This window comes from Periplaneta americana, chromosome 12 (genome assembly GCF_040183065.1).
Source record: "Periplaneta americana isolate PAMFEO1 chromosome 12, P.americana_PAMFEO1_priV1, whole genome shotgun sequence".
NCBI classification, from domain to species: Eukaryota; Metazoa; Arthropoda; class Insecta; order Blattodea; family Blattidae; genus Periplaneta; species Periplaneta americana.
Genome location: NC_091128.1, coordinates 75,185,690 through 75,202,258, shown reverse-complemented (window position 1 = coordinate 75,202,258; position 16,569 = coordinate 75,185,690). Strand labels below are relative to the sequence as shown.

Sequence of the window (16,569 nt, the reverse complement as noted above, 5' to 3'; positions counted from 1 at the left end):
CTATGTCTCAACTCTATTCTCAATTCTTATCTTAGCCTATGCTCGATTACACTAACCTCTAGCGCTTGAAATTAGAACTAAACGCTGGCGCACAGAGAAACAAAACACAGGAAAATTCGCTCAGTGTCCATTCTTTATAATCCCTATTCGCTGGACAGAGTTCTCCCAATTTAACAGTTAAAAATTATGAACAAATTAATCGGTATAATTTCGTGACATAGCTAATTTCGTGATATTTCTATATAATCTACTGTAAATTTTAGTTTATTGTAAACGAATTTCTTGTAAGACTGTTTAATGTCATCTTAAATGTTACTGTTTAACTTTCTTTGTCTTTGGCAACCTCACCAAGTTGAAGATTGAATAAATAATTAATGTACCACGAAATTATACCAGTGACAAATGTTACTTTGATGGTATAGTGTAAATGGCAGAAGCTGTACTATAACATAGATTTTGTTCGCTGCGATCTTGCAGTGTCGTGTGCGGATTTTTTGGAATTGTTTTCAAAAGCATCGTACGGACATTCTATACTTCTTTCTGTAAAATATATGCTATCAATGCACTGACTAATTATGCAACAGAGGCTTATCTTGGGAGGTTATTTTATTAGCATTTTTCTCATCCCACGAGGCCATTTTTTCTTCCTTTAAATTTTTTGTGTGCTATAACAACACACTCTAGTGGAAGAAATATCAAATACATGAAACGTATATATATATATATATATATATATATATATATATATATATATATATAGAGAGAGTGAGAGAGTGAGAGTGAGAGTGAGAGTGAGTGTGTATGCGCGTGCGTGCATAGCATCTCTGATATATTGTAACATGTCGAGAATGTTGCAGAGAACAGATAATCATATGTGGAAAGAAATACAATATAAATTATATTGCCTTAAACAAATGAAAACTTCCAGAGAAAGCTCGTATTTCTATTGGCAAGTTTGACGAGGACCAGAAGGGACCAAAGCAGCAGTCAGTGAGAATGACATTTCCGGCCTCCCAGTGAGCTAAAGAGGTAGACAACGAAAGAGCATCGTCTTAAGAGCCAAACAAAGATCTGTGCTTAAAGAAAAACCGAATGTTAAGCATAATGATTAATTGGGGTCTTGCTCAGGAAATTTCGATGACGGGAAGCATGATGAAAGATGGATTCAATGCGTCAGTTATGATCAGTGGTTTCATGAAACATGTCAAGACCTTTTAAAATACCGAAATAAATTTAATTGTTTCAGTTGTAGGTACGAATCTGACTGAGAAATTTAAAATTAACTGAGTATGCCTAAATATTTAGAATTGAAGGACTACCACGAAAATACTCTTGTACTATCACGAAATTATACCAGTTCTTCTAGAGTGCTAAATTCTTTTGCTTATAATGCTTGTTTGTAAATATTATTTAAATTTATTTGAGGTAAAAATGCTGACATGTAACTTCCTGAAATCTAAAAATGTACGTACATTAAAAACATTATTCTTTTTTTATTCGAACCTTATTTTTGCACCAAAACCTTAGTATAACGAAATTAGCCAAGTCTGCTCTTCACGTACCTGATTATACAATGAATTAATTTAAAGCATCACTAACGGTATGACTACATGTACTCAACATATTACAAGTAAGAAATGATTCACATATATAATGCTTACGTTCGTTATGTATTGTAAAATGGTAATTATTTAATTAAATTTTAATATTTTAATAGAGATTTGCCTTTAAGTTAAAATTTAATTTAATTAATATATAAATAATGTTCTAATAAACAGAACTGATTGTATTCGCATTTTCGCTCATAACTATACCCGGAATTAATGGGCAAAAATCTTAATAAAGCGTCTAGCATATCACATTTATTTATTTATTTATTTATTTATTTATTTATTTATTTATTTATTTATTTATTTATTTATTTATTTATTTATTTATTTATTTATTTATTTATTTATTTATTTATCCACTTATTCAGTCACTTATTCATTCACTTAATATTCACTCACTCACTTATTCACTCACTTATTTTTAATTTTACTTGAAGCAAGTAAAGATATAGATTTGGAAAACAAAGTATATGATTATGTCTCGTGACCAGAACATTGTAAGAAATGGATATACAAAAATTATCCTTTGAAGAGGCGGAAAAATTCAGATATCTTAGAGCAACAGTAACAAACATAAATGACACTCGGGAGGAAATTAAACGCAGAATAAATATGGGAAATCCCTGTTATTATTCGGTTGAGAAGCTTTTATCATCTAGTCCGCTGTCAAAAAATCTGAAAGTTAGAATTTATAAAAAGATTCTGTATGGTTGTGAAACTTGGACTCTCACTTTGAGGGAGGAACAGAGATTAATGATGTTTGAGAATAAGGTTCTTATGAAAATATTTGGGGTTAAGAGGGATGAAGTTACAGGATAATGGAGAAAGTTACACAACGCAGAATTGCACGCATTGTATTGTTCACCTGACATAATTAGGAACATTAAATCCAGACGTTTGAGATGGGCAGGGCATGTAGCACGTATGAGTGAATTCAGAACTGCATTATTTACTTTTATTGAATTTCCAAGTTTATTGAACCCTATTTTACCCGAAGGTATATTAGGGCTGTAATTAAATAACACTTATTATAGCCCTGTGCAAATAAAATATATAGCTAAATAATTATGACATAAAATATACATATTACATTAAATGTGTATGACATAATAAAAATCATAGTTATGTTATATACAAATACGTAGATATGAGATAAAATATATATAATACATAGAAATAGATGCATATAGAGTGTTAGTTAGGAGACCGGAGGGAAGAAGTGCTTTGGGGAAGGCAAGACGTCTATGGGAGGATAATATTAAAATGGATTTGAGGGAGGTGGGATATGATGATAGAGACTGGATTAATCTTACTCAGGATAGTTACCAGTGGCGGGCTTATGTGAGGGCGGCAATGAACCTCCGGGTACCTTAAAAGCCGTAAGATGGTTTATTTGCCCTCCTGTCCCTATCTTTACGTATTATACTTTGTCCCGATAATCCAATTAGTCATAAATAATTTAAACCAGATAATTATTGCAATTCTTCTGAAAAAAAAAAAAAGAAATGTATTGCAGAAAAACATTTATTTTACTGTCTTATTTATTTTTGTTTATTGGTATGTTTCACCAATAAATTAAATTAGTAACACAAATAATTTAAAAATCTTACTTTTACGCGAGTTTAGAGAGACTTCACAACCGTCGGGAAAACTTCTTTTATAGCGTGAAATAGTAGAAACTGAAAATTTTAAAGCAAAGCCTAAATTTGGAAAGCTGTTACCAGTGGCTGAAAACTTTAAACAGTCTGGTAACTGCTGAAACTGCTTCACGAAAAAAGAAACAACTTGTTTCTGGTCCAATCGATTGTAATATAATTTCAAAGTCTGACCTTCACATCCGCGTAAATTTTATAAAGTGATTTTTTCTGCCAGCTCACTTTCTCAATCGTGATTCTAGTTTCATCCCTTCCTTTGTGATATTTGCTCATCCAAAATGAATATCTGCGCAAATGGAAACGAGATGTGCGCAAGAGAATCTGCAGTTTCAACTGGCAGCTGTTGTTTGCCTCTCATTATTCCTGCGCAGTTGCAAAAGTGGAAACGTGGCTTCAGGGAGCATCGCTTCCTGCCTACTGATTTCCTTACTTACTACGCTCTTGTTTTACGCAGTGTAAAGGGGCCTCAGCCAGCCGCGCGTTGTGCTGAATCACCGGGCTATTGATTCTGACTTCCATTAAATGAATATGTAATCAGATTAAGACACTTCGACACTGTGCAAAGTAAACGAGTAGACCACTTTGCATAATGCACTACAGCTCTCGGCGTGACCCACTCTCTTGTTTGCACGGGGGAAACAGAGACGTCAATGAGATAATATGTATTTTTCGTAAAACGAGGCCTTCGTACAAAAGAGCTGATGTTTAAAGAAGATTCCAATTCTCTTGAAACCACAAAGCTAAATTATGTTCCTCTCCTCTCCTCTCCTCTCCTGCTTTCCTTCTCCATTCATATCTCTCTTACATTTATTTCGACTCCCTTTCCACTTATTTATTCTTATCTGTTTATTATACAGCGTTGTTTCCGATCTCTGATAACGATAACGGATTTGAATGACGTCATATGCGTCAGGAATCATGCCGACAGCTGAATTGCCGCGAGAGGTGACAGACCAGTAGTGAGTGATTTCATAATCAGAGTGCACGGTGTATCACAGTAGCAATGCCCAAAAAAATCGATCCTTTTTGGGAGGGATACATAAGAACCGTTTCCGATGCCAAGTACAGTTACGTGAAAATCATAGGAGCCTGCAAAAAACCTGGTTTCGTTATTTCCAAGAAACGCATCTTGTGTGTACCTAATAAGACTGGCAAAGCTCGGAAGGGATTAATTCCAGAATGGAAAAAGCAAGCAAATTCAGCCCTCGTCACAAGTCGCCGCACCTCACGAGATGATAGAAATTAATTCCATTCGAGCTTTACCAATCTCATTAAGTACAGGAGATGCCTTTCTTGGAAATAACGAAACCTCGTTTATTGCAGGCTTCTTTTATTTTCACTTAACTCCACTTGGTATCGGAAAGGGTTGTTAAGTTTCCCTCTTAAAAAGGCTCGATTTTCTTGGGAATTTCTGCTGTGAGTCGCCTTGCACTCTGACTATGAGATCACTCACTACTGGTCTGTCACCTCGCGCCACAGTTCAGCTGTGGTGTGACTCTTGACGCACATGATGTCATTCAAATTCATTATGAGAGATCGGAAACAACCCTATATATTATTGTCTACTGTCCGTTTAATTCTTTTTTCTTTATTTCTCTCTATTCTTCCTCTGTTCTGGTATCTTTTTCTCTTTTTTATCTCCTCTTATATTGTTTCACCTCCCATGCTAACCTGCCATAGCATATCTCCTATTTGTCTCTCCTTTTCTGTTCTTTATTCTGTCTTATGTCCACTTTCCTTACCTGCCACATTGTTTTTTTTTTCTCTTTTCTCAGTTCATATCTTATTATATGTCATATGTTTTAAATGTTCACGCCTTCGCCTGATCTTCTGTAACCATCTCATTTATTTACCTTTAATGTCATCTCCTGAACATCTTACGTTCTTGTATTTTCATTTCGATTTATCTTAAAACGCTTTTTTGTATCCCTCCCCCTCCCTCCCCCCAAAATAATCCTACAAGTACCAGGCACTGTTGAGCCTTATCCACAAGTTTATAACAAATTTCAATAAAATATAAACTTTTAACAGAAGTTCTAACCAACTTCATCATAAGCGAAGGATGGTGTGTTACTGTTTGCTATATTTTTTTCATTATGTTAATATGCCTGGGTTAAATCCCAAATCTCTCCGCAGTTCATATAAAGGGAAGGAATATGTCAGTGTTGATAGTGATTCTTGCGTCGGATGAGGACGTTAAGCCTGGCGGCCCCTTGGTGCTATTCGACAGGAGTAGGCTACGTGTTAACACTAGGTTTCCCCTTCTCCCTTCCTCACCTTCATCATCATCCTCACCCATTCCCTACACTACACTTACACCGAACACGTTTCATACATTCACCTTAGTACACGACATATATCTTCACAGATACACATCATGCATAACGTGGCCCGCTAAAGTGATGTGCAATTTGAAAATGGGTCACAGTCCTGTCATCTAACCGTAGTATGCGGAACCCGAATCATGCAAAGTGAAGTGGATAGTCATTAAACACACACACACACACACACACACACACACACATACACACACTTAGTGATTTATAACATTCTTCATAGAGTTCCCTTAATAATAGAATAGGATGAGTTCTCAGAGAAATGATGAACTTTTGTCTAGTTATTTGGACATAATCACAGAACTGAATGATCCCCAAGTCTTCCTAAAATTGGACGTTTCGAATATGATAGTCTGCACCTGTTATTGTTCGGCACAAGGAACGTCGTATCCCGTCTAGGCGTTTGAAGTGACGCGTATGAGCTGTTGCCCAACTTTTACATGGATACATCATGAAGGATCAAATTAGGGATGTATACATCAGTAGTTTCGTCTTCATTGGGATGTGGCTCTTGAGTATAGGATACAGTAACATGTATCGCTGGAAATCTTTATCTCTAGTAGTGACAATATGTTGTCTAAAAGTCACTATTGTGTATTATGAGCGGAAAAAATTTCTTGTAGTATTTCCTTTATTTTTCTTAGCCATGTATAACAACATTACTGTTCTCACCAATCAGCGTTTTGAAATGCCTTCTCACTAAGTCGTATTGCAATTTCTATAATTCTACTGGAGCTATTTAGGATCTGCTCGTGAACTTTGACCTCTGTATAGTCTCTGCAGCTCGCAGTATACTAGGTATATGCTGTTTCAATAGATGATATGTGGGCAGAACAGGTATCAGCGGGGGGAGGGGAGCAGTACGTGTTGCTAGATGAAATAATCCTTCCCCAGGCTCCGCGATCACGCTCCTTTCAGTCTGCACTAAGTCTCAATTTGTTTGCTTGGGTTCCATAAAGCCCCGTGCATTCTGTAGCGAGAGGCGAGCAGGTGTAAACACAGAGCACTCCAGAATCACGAGCTCAGATATCATGCATGGAGACGCATATTAACCTTGGTCCGCCTATGTTTAAATTGAGGGAGAACTAAAATAATACAAATTTTTTCGAGTGGCATCCATCTTGTTATGGTGGGTTTACATACAGCGAACGAATGTTGCGAACATAACAATTCATTGTACGTAAATATTTAATTGAAAGCAAACGAACTTGTTCATTCGCTTTCGCTGAGTTTCCAAGAAATTCGAGTTCCTTTGGGTTTGGTAAGAGCAGACATTCATTTGTTCGGAGAAACAAAACGAATTCACTTGTTTTAATAATAAAGAGACCAGGGTTTGTGTTTTATAAGTAACTTCCTAAGTAATTGTAGTAATATGATTTGTATAAACTTAATTTAACTTTTTTACCTCATACGATTTACTGACATATTTTTAGTTTTAAGAAATGGAATGGTGAAAATACAAGGACATCATATTATTTTTACTTCAATTTTTATTGTATCTGATTTTCTGAATGTACTTCACTCCCACCCCTTCTACTAGAAACTTCACTCGTCCTCCACACAGAACCAAGCCCGCATATGCAGTCAAAGTCGTCTTACAGTCATAGTAAACAGTACTGAGTTAGTGAGTATAGTACGTTCCAGAAATATGGTCGCGTTTTCAAGTGAAGAAAGAGCATTCATTATTGAATCACATTTTCGCAAAGGTGCTGTGCGTCCGTTTAGTTACGTCGTATTCCGGTTTCCCTCCCACCCGTTTCTGCTGTAAAGGCTACTGTGCTCCAACCACGAGAAAGTCTCTGCGGGATGAAACGCAGCGGGGTAATGCTGTGAATGAATGTTGATGTCATAAGATCACACACGTGGGTACTCGTATCTCTATTGGCTCGCTCTCACAGCACAAACAATAACATTGATACACACATGTTTATACTACCCTAGTTACAAAATTAGATCACTGTTAATATCCTGGTCTTTTAATCTCTCCATACCGGAAATAACAAATGCAGGAGAGAGCATGGTTTTTAAACTGACGTTATAACGATTATATTATCTACTTCGCTCCAATAGATGACGCAATAGTAAGCACATTCCTTTCACGGTTGATCTCCTTGTTGGAGAACAGTAGTAGCTGGGCAGTCTTAGCTCTTTTATGAAAACATTTGCTGTTAGCAATTGGACGTCAACGTAATATTTATACAACTATTTAAAGGAATTTAAAGAAAAGGGCCTCGTTAAGTAAGTAACTGTCACATGATTTCCCACTTTCTACGGATAGTAGATAGCACGTCAGAGTAAATTTATCTATGCAGAACGGGCAGAAGTGAAGATTGAATTTACAATACGTAAGATACTGTGTTATAAAGTAGGTACAGAATTATCTCAGTGGGCGCAGAATTATGGCTCCCTATGTCGCATGATTTGAGTGGTTTGCATAATTTCTTTTGGGGTTAATGTAAAACAATTGTTTGCTAAACAGCCTACAACAATAGAAGAATTTAAGATTTACATTAAAGACACAATCATTCAATTTTAGATGTGCTTAAAAACGTTTTCGTTAATATGCACAAAAGAACTGAAGCCTGTATCGAAATCAACAGGCACCATTTTAAACAGTTTGTTAAAATATCCATATTTTGATTATTTTTTCAATTTAAATGCACTCTCCATATTGTATGCTTATGTGCTGTACCATACTCTGCATAATGAATACGTCCTCCTCAGTTAGTAAAAACACTTATTGTTAATACTGTACTTATTTTGATCAAATAAAAACACAACGAAAATAATTAAACTCAAAATCGTAATAGTTCCTAGTTTACGTAAATGGATGCACTACTTTTCTTCCCTCCTGTACTTAGTAAAGTGATTTGTTTGTGTTTTACAGTAGTGTCATCAACCTAAGGTCGTGGAAGGGGGTAAGAAATAGTGTTTCCGGTTCTAGACCGTTAATCCAAAGGTAACATAAGAAATGTTCGTAAAAATAAAATGATGTCTCGGTATAAACTGTTGCAATTAATTGAGTTTATTAGACGATATGAATGTGTATGGAATCCAAAATATGTTACGTTAAAACATGCAAAGCAGATTATTGGAGAGGAATCATACAGGATTTTTAGATGTGATGGCACAGGCATTTCTTCACGAAAATTTGTATTTTGTTTTGAAATCTTTGTCCAAATTGAATTAGTAGTCGTTCAAAATCAGGAACTGATAACCTACAAACATTCTAAAATTGCCCAGTGACAAAATCTGATTTTAAGTCTGATAATAAATCGTTTCCGCATATTGTCCTCTGTTTTCCATAAGCCACCATCATCTATGGTTTCTGTATTTCTTCTAATTAATCTTATAAAATCACATAATAATAACAATACTAGCTTTTTCATCCCACAGTATTTTTTCTTATGCGAAAGTTCACCGAATTAAGCTTTTCGCATAATTTAAACACTTCAATGAATTAAGAAGACAAAGAAAGAGAATTCATGTGAAATTATTCGCTCACTGTATGTAAACTCACTTTTAGTTATGCCATGAAAATTGTTGGGCCCCATAACTAAAGACAAGTTTGATATAATGTACAAATCTAATCTCATGACGTGAAACCCAAACTGACATATTTCTCGCAATGTAAGTCTTAAGCACGCATGCACACACAATGGTATAAACTCTGAAGTGTCATGGTTAGTAAAGCGGCTAGTTAGTAGTATGTCCATTCTAGAGACGCATCGATTCCAACTACAGTTTATCCTGAATAAAGACTGTGTTTATAGCAGGTTTTCTGCGGCGTACACTCGTCTCTCTGCTAGAATTCTATAATTTATGCATTGATAAACACCATACTGGTGTAACGTAGTGTCAATATCGAATAAGGCAAAGTGATTAATAGTTTTCATCTTTTACTTTTAAGAGATGCCAGCCCAATGTCAAGTGATGATGAATTAAAGCACTCACCAGTAAAATGGAGATCTCACAGACCGATAGCAAGCAACGAAGAAAATATTGCACAGGTTATTGCATTTTATTTATCAGTTATTTTAGTACTCTCGGAAGTGAAGTGTATTAGTCCACTTTCAGTAACATATTTTCGATGTTCGTTTGCTTGCTTACAAAGAAAATAGAGCGAATGGTATAAATATAATAAAAGAATAATAATTGCGGAGTTATCGAAATTTAACTAAATTAACACAAGCATATCTGTATTTCTGACGAACTACTAAAATAAATCATTTATTTCTTTATTGCAGGGTAATATTAATCGTCTAGACTTGTAGGAGAAGTTTGTAAACTGAAGCCAAAATAAAACATTAAAACTAACACAACTGTAGTTTAATTTCATTCCCGAAATTGGATGACGTAGACATTTCTATATCGGTGTATCCCTGATATAGGGTACAATTCCTAAGTGGGTTATCTAACGACGCTGTTAAAATGTGTAAGTATGGCTTCTTTAATTATCACTTCTATAAGTAGATGGTGAAAATAACACTGTGTCACCAATAGTTGATAAATATACCCGCACTACGTAACTCAAAATTTCATCAGCGGGAAGCCGCTACTACTGTCAAGTATGAGTATAATTTATGGTTAATCTACATCATTATTTTCCAAAACACTTCTTTACCGTTTCAATAACAGTGTAACCTATTGAGAAATAGGCAAATTATTTCAAAGTTTGTCAATTTATTATGCCTTTGGTTCTCACTTATCCTGTGGTTAGAAAGTTCGCTTACACAATCAGAAAATTGTAGGTGAGTTATATTTGAACGTCAGAGTACTACACTTCCTGTTATCTATATCTGCACCTCACTTAAAGTGATCAAATGTATCTAGACCACAACACTCCCTTTGATACAGTTACATTTTTAGTTGAATATTGAAACCTGTGTAACTTTCGTTCTTTTTAAATTTAGTTTTATCTCTGATTTTAGTTCTGGCTGATATGTACATATGGTATATTATCAGGCAGCACATTTCACTTGAGGATTTATGTCCGAGGAAGAACAACTATTTGTATACATCTAAAGTCTGATTAGTGTAATATGTAGCTAATCAGTGATGTATGCAATGGAGGGGAAAAGAAATTGACCACTCTACCCCATTATCTCCTGGACTATTGCCTCATGAGTGATTCCTTATTGGTATCACTTATGATGTTCAAACCTGTCTTCGAACGGTTGACTAAACAACAACAATTTATGATGAAGGATCGGTGAAGCGGAGAAAAATTATCTCCGGTACCGGGATTCGAATCCGGGTTTTCAGCACTACGTTCTGACGCTCTATCCACTAAGCCACATCGGATTCCAGTTCCGATGCCGGATTGAATCCTCTCAGTTTAAGCTCCATCTCTTAGTTTTCCTTTAATGGCCAACCCTCATGCACTGTGTCACAGATGTGTGACAGTGGCACAATGTCCAACACACTAATGTGCAGAGGTGCACTCATTACGAGTGACTAAGTGGCCGGGATCCGACGGAATGAGCGCCGTCTTAAATCACTAACGGTGCTATGTATAGACATTTCGCTAGCCCGCGCTACGAGCGTGCTAAACTAGCCCCGGGTATCGACTGATTACTTGTACAGGATTCATATCATATCATATCATATATCATATCATATCATATCTTATATCGCTAACACTGTTTATGAATACGAAAAACGTTAGTTTGCTGATCATCCACCGGAAGCCCGCGCTAAGAATGTTTATGAATATGGCCCTAAGTGATTATATACGCATGTCATATTATTGCGATGTACCGAAGTACATCGATATTTCCGTGCTCGAGTTCTGCGTTATCATAATATGATATGAGTATATAATTACTTGTGATTTAAGACGGCGCTCATTCCGACGGATCCCGACCACTTAGTCACTCGTAATGAGTGCACCTCTGCACATTAGTGTGTTGGACATTGTGCCACTGTCACACATCTGTGACGCAGTGCATGAGGGTTGTCACTAAAGGAAAACTAAGAGGTGGAGCTTAAACTGAGAGGATTCAATTCGGCATCGGAATTTGAATCCGGTGTGGCTTAGTGGATACAGAGTCAGAACGTAGAGCTGAAAACACGGGTTCAAATCCCAGTACCGGAGAGAATTTTTCTCCGCTTCAGCGATCCTTCATCATTTGATAAAACAGAATTCGTGCACGGAAATATTATATGTACTTCGGTACGTCGCAATAATAACAATAATAAAACAACAATTTAGTTTCTTGAATTTACCTTATATTTTTTTTTAGATATACAGTGAGAATGTCTCCCAAGCCTAGTACTAAAATATACAAAACCCCTGAAGTGATTGTGTAACGTCCCATTGTATTAGTTATAATTTTATTACAATTGAAAATTCGAGATTAAAAAAGAATTTCGAAGAAGATTAATTATTTATTAACTTAATACTCAAACGTGTGTGTGTGAAAGAGGCATCAGTCAGGATAGCCAACCTAGTACGAGTAAAATAAAACAATTCGTATGCAATCTGTGACTGCATGTGTATGTGCCTGATGAGTGAGTCCCCTGGAATTGTTCTCATTGAAAGACTCACTGTCGATTTCCCCCACAGGTCGCTTCAGAACTGCGGCCTCACAAAGGTTCCAGGGACGGCGCTGAAGTCTTTAGCACACCTCACGTATCTGTAAGTAGGTGGCCCTGGTTCGTCCCCCTAACTCATTAACATGGCAGGGTATCGTCAGTAATATACAGAATAATTAAAAATAAATTAATTAATCTCCTTCACTAACGGGTTTATTCTGTGTTGTACAGTGTTGGCATGCTTGAGTTTTTCGTGTGATAACATAGCATGCGTGTGGTAAATAGTTTGCACACACCGGAGTTAATCTGCTGCATTCATTATAATTCACAATGTATATAAAAAATTTGCAGCTTTCATAATCAAGGGACAGTGTCTAACAAAATGTACATACAAATATATAATTTCCATAACAACTCTACAAGAGAAATGTTGGAGCGCGAAATCCAAAATAATGCGTGAAATTTAAGGCGCAATAGCAGCAGAATTGAAAGACTCGGAACTAACCTGTGTGAATAAACTACTTTCGGAGTTGCTATGGAAACAATTTACCTAATTATTGTATTTTACTGTTGTAATTATTCGACTACAAAAATAATATATGTTCACAAAACAATGGTGATGTTTCAAACTATTATATTTTGTGTATTTTTCAAATTTGTAAATGAATGACAATCTTCAATCGGAAGAATAACTGTTCAAATTTGGTGTACATCACTCAATGTCCCTCAGTGTTCGCATGGTCACCGGGCATACATCTAAGCGGTAGTCAGATTCCTGCCATACCCGATCGAACATGTCTGGTATAATGATCTCCACAACACGAGTGATCTGTCCCTGGAGATCCCTGAGAGAAGGATGCATTTGGGGTACGTAAAGTCTGTCTTTTACTTATTCCCACAAGAAGAAATCATCATCTGGGAGAATACAGAATAATTAAAAAAGAATCGTGCAAAACTAAAGCTCATTTATTCTTTACTGAAATGACATACAGAAACAAAAGTGGCATGAAACGATAGACGAACTTCTTAAGTTTCCTTGTCTAGGTTTGTAGTTGTAGTTTACACAAAAACCGCTAGAGGCACTAAGTTTTGTTTACATTTAGTCGATAGAAAATGACTACCTCGAAGGTGGAACGTGCGTATTGTGTGATGGAATTTGCACGAACAGGGGATATTGTAACAATGCAGAAACAGAACACCCTCATACCATTGTGGAGTATGAGAAAGACTCGCCAAAAGTAAACGTGTTTTGCGCGATTAGCAGATACAAATTGTATGGACCCTTCTTTTTTACCGAGCGTACTGTCACTGGCCACACCTATCTGGACATGTTAACAGAATGGTTAATACCTCAACAGGAAGAAGACCTTCCTCTTCCTAATGCAATTTTTCAACAAAACGGTGCTCCTCATTACCACCATGATGTTCGCATGTTGGATCGGCCGCACCGGGAATCAGGATTTGACAATACTGACTTGGCCTCCGAGGTCACCTGATCTAACAGCCTGCGACTTCTTTTTGTGGGGGTTCGTGAAGGATGTTGTATATGTCCCCTATTACCAACAGGACCTGAATTATTTGAAGAGACGCATTTCTGCTTCAGTGGATCTGATAATCGAGGATACGTTGGCTCGCGTCTGGGAAGAAATAGTGTACCGGTTAGACATCTGCCGTGTCACCCGTGGTGCTCATATCCAACACTTGTAATGTCCCTGCAAACTTAAGAAGTCCGTCTATCATTTTATGCCACTTTTGTTTCTGTAGGTCGTTTCAGTAAAGAATAATTGAGCTTTAGTTTTGCACCATTCTTTTATAATTACCCTGTATGCTAGAACAATGGTTATTTCACAATTAAATAGTGATTATGACGACTACATTTTCCAACTGGACGGAGCTCTCCCTCATTTCCATCACGATGTGAGACTCTACCGCTGTCGTGTTCTTCCACAGCGCTGGATTGGACAGATTCGGACAACCATCTTCTCCGGTGGCCGCTATGGTCCCCGGACCTAACATCGTATTTCTTCTTGTGAGGGTATGTGAAAGACAGAGTTTACGTACCCCAAACGCCTCGTTCCCTCTGGGATCTCCAGGGATAGATCATTCATTCTGTTAAGAACATTACACCATTCATATGAAGTGAAGTCAGAAAGTAAGGTTCGAAATTGCAGTACGCCTTGCCCTGTCGACCACTTCACTGACAAACTCGTTACGCTGGTTGCCGCTACACTAAGTTATTCCGCTATGTGTTTGTGTAGGCCTATGCATTTAAATTTGAGACTTTTAATAAAAAATATGGAACAGACCAAGAACGGGAATTAATGTTTGTTAATTCCAATGAGGGGCGTGTTGTAGATTTTATTATATGCAGTAAAGAGCTAATGCCATTAGTTAGGAATTTCTCGCTAGGAAAAAGCAGTCGTTGGCATTTCTTAACTCGCGATTAGAGTGGAGAGGTAAGGCATGATCTCCCTCCCTCCCCCTAGCCATCACTTGTTCATTCAAAGTTACTCAGTGTTCAAGTAAACACGACAGGATCAGTTGTAGATAGACTTGTTTTTTGACATGCGCATTCTGATAACTAGACAGTGGATGCGGGATGACTTAAGGAAAAGTGAAGTTTTTTTCGTATCGGAGTATATGGCACGTGCCGCGCCGTCCATCTTTTGTGTACCTGGCGAGTACAGCAGCGTGCAAAACGAAGGAACCCCGATAAGTTCATAATAACATTGCAACGCAATGTGTGCAGTTGTGTTATCTTGCTCAAGTATTTAGTATGCGTTGAATATGTTGTGCTGATCCATTCATAATGGCAAAACGTTAAATTCGCTCAGAGATACGAAATGCAATTAAGAAGTATGAGAGTGACATTTCATGTACTCGTATTAACGAAGACAATATTGTGTGTAATGAATGTAAAATTGAAATAAAAACCAGAACAACTCAGGCTATAGAGAAACATTGCAACAGTACATCGCACAGGAAATGCGTCGAAATGAAATCTGAGGAACCACATACATCACCATCATCATCATCATCATCATCATCATTTAGTTGTGCGGGTCTAACGACACATGCAACATGATGCTCAGTGCAAATATTCTTCTAAAGAAATTGAGTGATCCCCATTTTAGAGGTTTTCTTCAGAAATTTTCTCGACACAAGAACTGTTTAAGCGATAGGCGAAGACGATTCAGCTTCGATAACTTACGAGAATATATCGTCGTTTACTGCAACGCTGGTAATTGCATCAATGATGACGAGGACTGAACCTTGCAAGATATGTACTACAATAATACAGTACGTTATTCCTCTTTTCCTTCTCACTGTACGGAGATACAGTAGCATGTTGACGTCGTCTGTTTACGTTTAAAACCTGTTCAGCCAATGGTCTGAATGAAAAAAAATGTAACATATAGTAAATGTGTACCTACATTCAACGATAAGTCATCCCGTATCCACTGTCTATTGATAACTGATTTCATAAAAGAAGATTATGATTGTCACAAGTGACAGAATTCATTACCGGATTTATTTGTAAAATTTGTATGATATGTATACAAATATTACGTTTTAGGGTAGAATTATTCCTGACTTAATGAATTAAATTGGACAACAGATTTGGAATTTTTGCAGAAATGTCAGTTACTTAACATCTTATGTCGGCGTTTCCATGGGAATAACGAAAATGTTAATACATAGTATTACCTCTTTCGTATGAAATCGAAGTCTTCACCGGAATATCTGAAACTTTAACACTCTTTCTTAGGTCTGATATATCAGAAAAAAGTTCATATCATTTTCCTTCTGTGCAGTCATTCTTGCGAACTCTTGAAAGGACTCGCAGTAGATTTTAACAACAAATGATTTAATGATTTTATAAACATGGATATTGGTTTTCACTTTTTATGCATATCCGTTTAGTGTGGTTATAATTAAGGTGAGGCCATATCTGCAAGCAGAAGTCGTAGATCTATTAAATTATACTTACGTGAAAAGTCAATGTAAAGACCTGGCAAGTGTAGATGTTTTCATAATGTTTAGAAAGTCAAAATGCCCTATTCGTACGTCATTTGCCTTCCAATATCACGGCTATTCTTTATTATACTAGTAGCCTACATAATATAGAATCGATCTATGACATTCTCTACGGCACTCGGCGACAAGCGGGCCCGGCGTCAGCGCTTGTCATTCCCGGTGAACGGGGTTTGCTACAGTCGCTATAATCGACTATTAAAATTACAGTATTCATATTGTTTACTAACCTTGACTACAGAAGGTGTTGAAAATGATGTCCCTCAGCTGCAACACATTCCTGACATCTCCGAAGGAAATTGGCATTTACACGTGCAAGTTCGTCTTCTATCATTCTCCCGATTTCACATACAATACTGTATTTAAACTCCCGGATTGTGTTCGGATTGTCTTTGT

The 16,569-nt window shown here is 36.8% G+C and overlaps 1 protein-coding gene across 2 annotated transcripts in view; it reads left to right on the top strand.

Moving 5' to 3' along the window:
* The window catches only part of rk (G-protein coupled receptor rickets), a 579,587-nt gene that overhangs the window by 224,857 nt on the left and 338,161 nt on the right, over nucleotides 1–16,569 (top strand). The window contains exon 3 of one of the 2 annotated variants that reach the window (XM_069841553.1): nucleotides 12,170–12,241. The exons of the other annotated variant lie outside the window; for it this stretch is intronic. The gene's annotated coding sequence lies outside the window, so the exon portion shown is untranslated. The remainder of the gene's footprint in view (nucleotides 1–12,169; nucleotides 12,242–16,569) is intronic. 2 annotated transcript variants of the gene reach the window in all.